The following is a 7,920-nucleotide window of genomic DNA, read 5'->3' on the forward strand; positions in this document are numbered from 1 at the left end:
AAAGAAGGTCCAGAGAAAATACATTCATTTATATCATTTCTTTTTAGATTCACCAATAAGGAATCATATGAGATTTCTCTTTCTCTGTCTGACTTACCTCACTCAGTAAGACAATCTTTAGGTCCGTCCATGTTGCTGCAAATGACATTATATTCTTTTTAATGACTGAGAGCGGGATTTAAACTGTTCTTCATGATTCAGGGGAAATCATTACAGACACCAACTGTTTTGTGCTGGAACACCTAGATACTTTCACGAAGCATGGAGAGGTGGGGGGGCGGCAATTGTGTCTGCTCTTACGGGGCTCTGTTGTGCTGTTTGGTTCTTGCACTCTTCTTACTAGTTTTTCTTCTCTGTCATTGGGCAATCAGCTGCTGCATCTTTGTGGGTGTGTTTTCTTCCATCAGCCCTCCCTCTTTTTCTGAGTAGCTGCCTCTTCTATGTCTAGGCTATGACAAATCTAGATAGCATATTAAAAAGCAAAGACATCATTTTGCTGACAAAGGTCCGTATAGTCAAATCTGTGATCTTTCCAGTGGTCATGTATGGATGTGAGAGTTGGATCATAAAGAAGGCTGAGCACCTAAGAACTGATGCTTTTGAAATGTGGTGCTTAAGAAGACTCTTGAGAGTCCCTTAGACAGCAAGGAGATCCAACCAGTCAATCCTAAGGGTAATCAACCCTGAATATTCATTAGAAGGACTGATACTGAAATTGAAGCTCCAATACTTTGGCCACCTGATGCAAAGAACCACACTCATTGGAAAAGACCCTGATGCTGGGCAAGATTGAGGGCAAGAGGAGAAGAGGGCAGCAGAGGATGAGATGGTTGGATGGCATCACCAATTCAGTGGACATGAACTTGGGTGAACTCTGGGAGATGGTGAGGGACAGGGAGGTCTGGCATGCTGCAGTTCATGGGGTCGCAAGAGTTGGACACAGCTTAGCAAATGAACAACAACCTCTTCTCTGCTTCTCATTGAACAATCTGGTCACCTTTCCCTGACCCTCAAGGCTCTTGGAAGATACAGAAGGACTTCTTATGAGCTTCCCCCAGGATGGAATCTGGCCATTGAGTGGAGCTTAGGGGTAGGCAAACCTGCATCCTGAAATGACAGATGTTTCCGATGAGGAGTTCTTTCTAAGACTGGAAGTGTCCGTCTTAAGAGGTGCCAGCGTGGCCATCTGTGGAGGATGCTAGTTTGGGAAGACTGTGTAGGTGGGCTGCTAAGCTTGATGGCTCCTGGAACCCCCTCCAGCTCCAGGTGCTGGTGCTTCCACAGAGCCGAGATCCAGTCCCAAGGATGAGGATCGTGTAGGTCGAGGGTTACGTCCTACTCCATCACTCCATCAGCTCTCTGGCTTTGGGGAACCTGCTTAATTATCTGAGTCTGTTTCCATTGTTCATGTTTACACTGGGGATGACACACTCTTACCAGACCCATGAGCTTTGCTCTGTGGAGTTGTTCAGAGTACCGAGTCCCTTCTACACAAACCTCGGGCTGGGAGAATTGGAAGCCTGGTGGGTCTGTACTGTGGCTGCCAAGGGCCTCAGGGGTCCAGCTTCCATGTCTGTCCCGCTGGCTGACTACAGGTGACTATTCTGAGCTAGAGAAGGGCTTGTTGAGGGTTGGCCTGTGGGAGGGGCTGATGCAGGAGGAAGTGTCTTTGCTTGCTGGTCCAGAACCCCCAGGGGCTCTGAACGACTGTGCCTTGCTGGGAATGAAGCACGTGAATGGAGTATTTGAGTGGCGGGATGAGCTGGTCTGATTTGCTGAATCTCTTGGGTAATAGTTCCTGGGTCAGATGTTCGTCAAAGTTCAAAAAGTTTGACAGGAATGAGTGATTTTATTTACTTTTTTAATTTAATTTTTAAAATTTATTTTTGTTAAAAAATTTTTTTATTGGCATATAGTTGATTTATAATGTTGTGTTAGTTTCAGATGTACAGCACAGTGAGTCAGTTATATGTATATACACATATTTGCTCCTTTTTATTTTTGAGATTCGTTTCCCATATAGGTCACTACATAGTATTGAGTAGTGTTCCCTGTGCTGTACAGTAGGTCCTTGTCGGTTTTCTGTTTTATATGAAGTGGTGTGTATTTGTCAATCCCAATTTCCCAATTTATCCCTCCACCCTTCTCTACCCCCTGGTAGCCATAAGTTTGTTTTCTCCATCTGTAACTCTACTTTGTTTTGCAGATAAATTCATTGGGAAAGGGTGATTTTAGAGAGAAAGACACTTACTGGTAGACAGTAAAATAGAGAGTGTGTAGCCCATGGTGGAGCTGAGTCTGAGCCTTACCAAGTTCTCCCCTTGGAGATTCCGCCGAATGTGGCCCAAAGGCTGGTTCTGCCAAAAATGGGTCTTCCTGTGCCCTGGCTTCCAATTAGCGCATCTGTCCCCCTGACCCCATTAGGGTCAAGACTTGCCACTGACACAGCCACGCAAACCTGAAGGAGTCCTACCATCCTGCTCCAAGTTCCCTTAATCCCAGAAGGGAGGGAAATGCTAGCTTCTCTTTTCTACAGGACAGAAGTAGTGTGTGGACATCTCTCAGGGATTCCGCTCTGAACCAACACGTTTGTCTGCCTCAAACCTGTCTTTTATTTCTCTGCATTTGAAGTTAGAGAATCTCAAATGCCTAACATTTTGTGCTTCCTAGAGACCTAGTTCCAAATACTTTTTATTTGGCTTCAACATTGAATTAGTAATTGCTTTTCCAAGCTTAATTTTGATGTAAATATTTATTTCCCCATAGGTTTCAGGGGCTTTTGTATCACATGCCTGAAACACCCTGTTTAGATTTTTAGGAATTTGCAAACTGGACGTGACTCAGTGGTAGGCGTGAGGCTGGAGAGCTATTTGACTTCATTGATAGTCAAGATCGGTCACCTCATCTGTGTTCTGGGTGACTGTACTTCCTGACTCACAGACGGAGGCACTTGTAATGGCTTAAAACCTTCCGGGAACAAGGTGAAGGTAGAAATAAAGAAAAGTTTCATCTTCTAGGTGAATTAAGAGAGATACTCAAATACACTAGAGAATAAAATTTTTGCTCCTTTTAAATGCCTGAAGATTTATCTCTGGAGCTAACGTTTGCTTATTTACTCTCAATAAATGTTCAGGTGTTCAGGGGAAAGTGTGTGTGTCTGTGTGTGTGTGTGTGTGTATGTGTGTATGTGTGTGTGTGTGTGTGTGTGTGTGGCCCAGCTGGGATTGGGGTGGGTCCAAGCAGGGCTGGGGGCCCAGGCCCCACTTCTGAAAACTATGGGAAATTACTATTTACATCAAAATTAAGCTTGGAAATTTTTTCTAAATTAAAAGCTGAAGCAAAATGAAAAGTATTTGGATCTAAGTTTCTGAGAAGCACAGAGGTCATGAGGGGTCATGAAGAGCTCAGGGGCCCAGAAAGAGAGACAAAGACAGAGAAGATGAGGATAAACCAAAATTGGTGATTCTGGGTAAGATACATCGGGCCGCCCAGGTGGCTCAGTGGTAAAGAATCCGCCTGCCAATGCAGGAGACACAGGTTCGATTCCCGAGTCAGGAAGATCCCCTGGAGAAGGCAGTCGCAACCCACTCCAGTATTCTTGCCTGGAGAATCCCATGCACAGATAAGCCTGGCGGGCTACAGTCCGTGGGGTCTCAAAGAGTCAGACACAACTGAGCAACTAAACAATAATAACAAGATAAGATGCATACTGGTGTTCTACTTTTTAGTATATATAACTTCCTGCAACTTTTTAGTCTGTTGGAATTGCTTTCTGCAACTTTTTAGTCTGTTGGGATTGTTCAGAATTAAAGGTGAAGTAAACACCTGCACCGCCGTAGGCTGCACGTCCCTCCTTGAGCAGGAGTCAGGCCCAGGGTCACCGGCAGCTACAGTCACCTGGGCCTCAGGGGGCCTGTGGTGGACGCTGCTCGGGCCTCCACCTCCTTCCCGCCCCTTCCCCTCCCTGGCACCCCTGGCTTAGGTTGAACCATCAACAGTTTCCACCTTACTTCATTCTTTTTCTTTTTTTCAATTTTTCCCACATTTTTGGTCGTTTTCAGAGTCTGGCCCTGCTTTGCCTCCTATTCCTCTCTACTTTACACTGAGTTCAGCAAAACAGGTCATTTGACAGAAGAAAAAACTAAAGCTAGAATTGTAACTCAAATACTGGAACAAAATGCCTTTACAATTTCTTTCTTCCAGTAAGAAGGTCATCTCAGATTCAAGCAGAAATGTCAAACTGCCTGTAATTTAAAGACACATTTAAAGAAAGTAGGACAGGAAAACGGCATTTTGCTGCAAAGTGAATTCTTCTTCCTCGGGGCTGCCAAAAACTGATGTTTCCCACACTGCGGCAGCTCCGGCTCCAGCCTGCTTCTGAGGTTTAGATGATTGAAAATGATCACGGCTATGTGTTTGTGGTTTAATTGTCTGAAGCCACTTCCTGAAGAGGTCACAGGGAAGCTGCTGTTTTGCCAAAGTCCACAGAGAGGACTGGAGACAGCTGCCTTTGGCTGGGGGCCCAGGCGGGTCTGGGGGTCCAGGCCAGGGAATGGGGAGCCTCGGGGGTGCTGGGTGCCCAGGAGGGGATCCGTGGCCCAGAGGTGGCTGGGGGTCCAGGCGGGGGGTCGGGAGCCCAGGTGACACGGGGGTTGGCACGAGGTGGGGCTACGGGGGCCCTAGTGGTGGCTTGGGGAGCCACGGTGGGGCTGGGGGTCCAGGCAGGGCCTAGGTCCATGTGGGGGTTGGGGGACCCAGGTGGGACTGGGGGGTCTAGGTAGGGGGTCAGGGGCCCAGGTGGGGCTCAGGGTCCAGGTGGGGATCGGGGACCCAGGTGGGACTGGAGGGGCCAGCTGGGGGCAGGGGTGGATGGGCAGAGGCTGGTCTGGGAGGAGAGCAACAGTGTAGAATTTTGTTCCCCTGGAACAGGGTGTCCTTGTTGGGTCAGCCCTACTCCTCACCCCCACCAGATATGGTTTTGAGAGGAGGGTTGACGAGAAAGTGATGGTGCGAGATTTCTTGGATCCCCTCCCAGCTCCAAGGCTTCAGCAGGCAGCCACCCCAGAGTGGACGCAGCCTAACTCCTGGAGTCAGAGTGACTTTAAAAGTGGTTGCAAACCTTCTCCCCATCAGAGGAGGCTAAGCCTGAGCTTGGGGGTGCTTTCATCCCAGGAGAGTTGATGACTTTTTACGGTCAATGGGCAGAAATGTTTTAAGAGTCAGGTCTCAGAAAGAAGAGCAGAGAGAATGTTATGTGTGACAGATCCCTGAGGGGCTCCTTCCCTGAGGTCCTTGAAATTAGGGGTTCAGGATAAGGGTGACAGGAAGCCTGAACAAAGAGGGCAGTCGGGGTAGGGGTGGGGGCAGCTCCACGAAGGCGCTGAGGACCAGGCTCCTTCCACACATGGTCTGCACATGGCCCCATCCAGCCACCGTATCCACACTGAGCTGGCAGAAGGCAGACTTTGGAGCTGAGACTTTTAAGTTTTTCGGATACTTTTAAGTTGACATCTGGGAGGATAATACGTTTCCACTTACATTTCATTGGCCCAAATTTTGTCATGTGGCCACTGCTAGTTGCAAGAGAGGCTGGGAAATGTAGTCTTTGTGTGGGATAGGAGGTGTTCAGTTAAGAGTCGGGGGGTTTCTGTTATTGGGGAAGCAGACCCTGGAGAAGGAAGTTAGCATCTGTCGTAGAAACTTTGTTTCTGAAAACTAAGGGCTTTGGAATCACCAGTCCTGGGTTTAAACATCAACCCCATGTACTAGCTGTGGCCAAGCTACTTCACCTCTTTAATCTCTTCTACTCTATCATCCATGGATTTGGAACGATACTCACATCACGGGCAAAACGAAAGAATCAACACTCAGTATTTAGCACAGCAGCCGTCACTGCTCCCCTGGTCTCTGTGTCAGTATCTTTGACTTCATTCATTTATTCAGGTGTGTGGTATTGATTGTTGTTGTTCAGTCACTAAGCTGTATCTGACTCTTTGCAACCCCATGGACTGCAGCACACCAGGATCCCCTGTCCTTCACCATCTCCCGGAGTTTGCTCAAACTCATGTCCATTGAATCAATGATGCCATCCAACCATCTCATCCTGTCACCCCCTTCTCCTCATGCCCTCAATCTTTCCCACCATCAGGGTCTTTTCTAATGAGTCGGCTCTTCACATCAGGTGGCCAAACTATTGGAGCTTCGGTTTCAGCATCAATTCTTCCAGTGAATATTCAGGGTTGCTTTCCTTTAGGATTGACTGGTTTGATCTCCTTGCTGTCCAAGGGATTCTCAAGAGTCTTCTCTAGCTCCACAGTTCAAAAGTATCAATTCTTCAGCCTTCTTTATGGTCCAGCTCTCACATCCGTACATGACACTGGTATTGATTGTACGTGTGTTTAATTCCTATTTCTTTCAGTCCTCACTAGAGATCTCATGAATCTGGCTAGGACCAGGACAACTAGGATGTGATTAGCTGCGTGTGTTAGTCGCTCAGTTGTGTCTGACTCTTTGTGACCCCTTCGACTGTAGCCTGCCAGGCTCCTCTCTCCACAGGATTTCCCAGGCAAGAATACTGGAGTATTCCTTCTCCGGGGGACCTTCCTGACCTGGGGATCGAACCTGGGTCTCCCACATTGTGGGCAGATTCCTTACCATCTGAGCCACCAGGGAAGTCCCTGTCCAAAGAGGATAACAACATGGTCAATGTTGGGGTGACCTTTATGCTAAGTAAATGGCCTGGTGAACCTTGGGTGGGGTTAGAGGTGAAGTTACAGGAATAGAAGCAGGATGAGCTGATGGTGAGACAGCCCAGGGTGGACACCCAGCTAAGGGGAAAGTCTCGGGTCCTCCATGTCAGCACTTGTCACCGGCAGGAGAGCTCGGGACACAGCTCTGAGCCCCCATCTTCTGGTGGTTGCCCAGTGATGAGGTGGGGGAGGTTTCTAGAGTTCAAGGGTCACTTCCTCTGTCTGCCAACACTGCCCTGGCAAGCTGAGAGCCATCTGGGTTTACTGTGAGCCATTCTGAATGATATCTGTGCCAGGAATGGGGAACAAGCCAAACTCCTTCAAGAATATGAAGGTGGATGCTGGCAAGGGTGTTTCTGTCTGGATTCATTCATCACTCCCAGCTCCCTAGCTGACTTTCAGGTGTGCACATTCCGTGGTACTTTCTGGGAGTGGGCACCACGTAGTCCATGAAAACTGAATAAGATGGAGCCTGTGTCCTCATGGCTTCCCAGGTGGCTCAGTGGTAGAGAGTCTGCCTGCCAATGCAGGAGATGTGGGTTCTCTCTTCCCCTGGGTTGGGAAGATCCCCTGGGCGAAGGCATGGCTACACACTCCAGTTTTCTTGCCTGGAGAATACCATGGACAGAGGAGCCTGACAGGCTACAACCCATAGGGTCGCAAAGAGTGGGACACTGAGCCGCTCACACAGTTGTCCTCAAATCTGTCCCCACCCCTGGGGTCCAGAGGTGTGGTCCAAGGCCTGATGGCGCCCGCTTCATTCCCTCCTGGGGAAACTCCTCCCTCTACAGGTGGGGGTATTTACCTGCCCCACGGATGGCAGGTTTGGCCACGTGTCTTGCTTTGGCCAATGGAATGTGGGCCAACAAGAGTGAGCTAGTTCTGAGCAAGCAAGGCCTCGCGTGCTTTTGCCCACGTTGTTATGTGTTGCCATCACATGAGAACATCACCTCCCAGAAAGTCACTGGTCCAAGGAGAGCGAGACATCCATGGAGCTGACTTGGGTCCCACCTGAAGCTCGGAGCTGAGCCTAACCCAGCATAATCTAGGTCGGCCAACCTCCATCTCACCCACAGACCTGTGAGCGAGAACGAAAGACTGGTGTTCTATGGCACTGGTTTGGGGCTGGCTTGTTAGCAGTATGGTTGTGGCAGTGGCTAGCGATACAAGA

General features: G+C 48.7%; 1 protein-coding gene across 2 annotated transcripts in view; it reads left to right on the forward strand.

The window, feature by feature from the left end:
• Nucleotides 1–7,920, forward strand: part of IL1R2 (interleukin 1 receptor, type II) — a 39,335-nt gene that overhangs the window by 10,579 nt on the left and 20,836 nt on the right. The gene's annotated exons all lie outside the window — the stretch shown is intronic.

The sequence above is a fragment of the Bison bison genome, unplaced genomic scaffold, assembly GCF_000754665.1.
Source record: "Bison bison bison isolate TAMUID 2011002044 unplaced genomic scaffold, Bison_UMD1.0 scf7180017864508, whole genome shotgun sequence".
Classification (NCBI taxonomy): domain Eukaryota; kingdom Metazoa; phylum Chordata; class Mammalia; order Artiodactyla; family Bovidae; genus Bison; species Bison bison.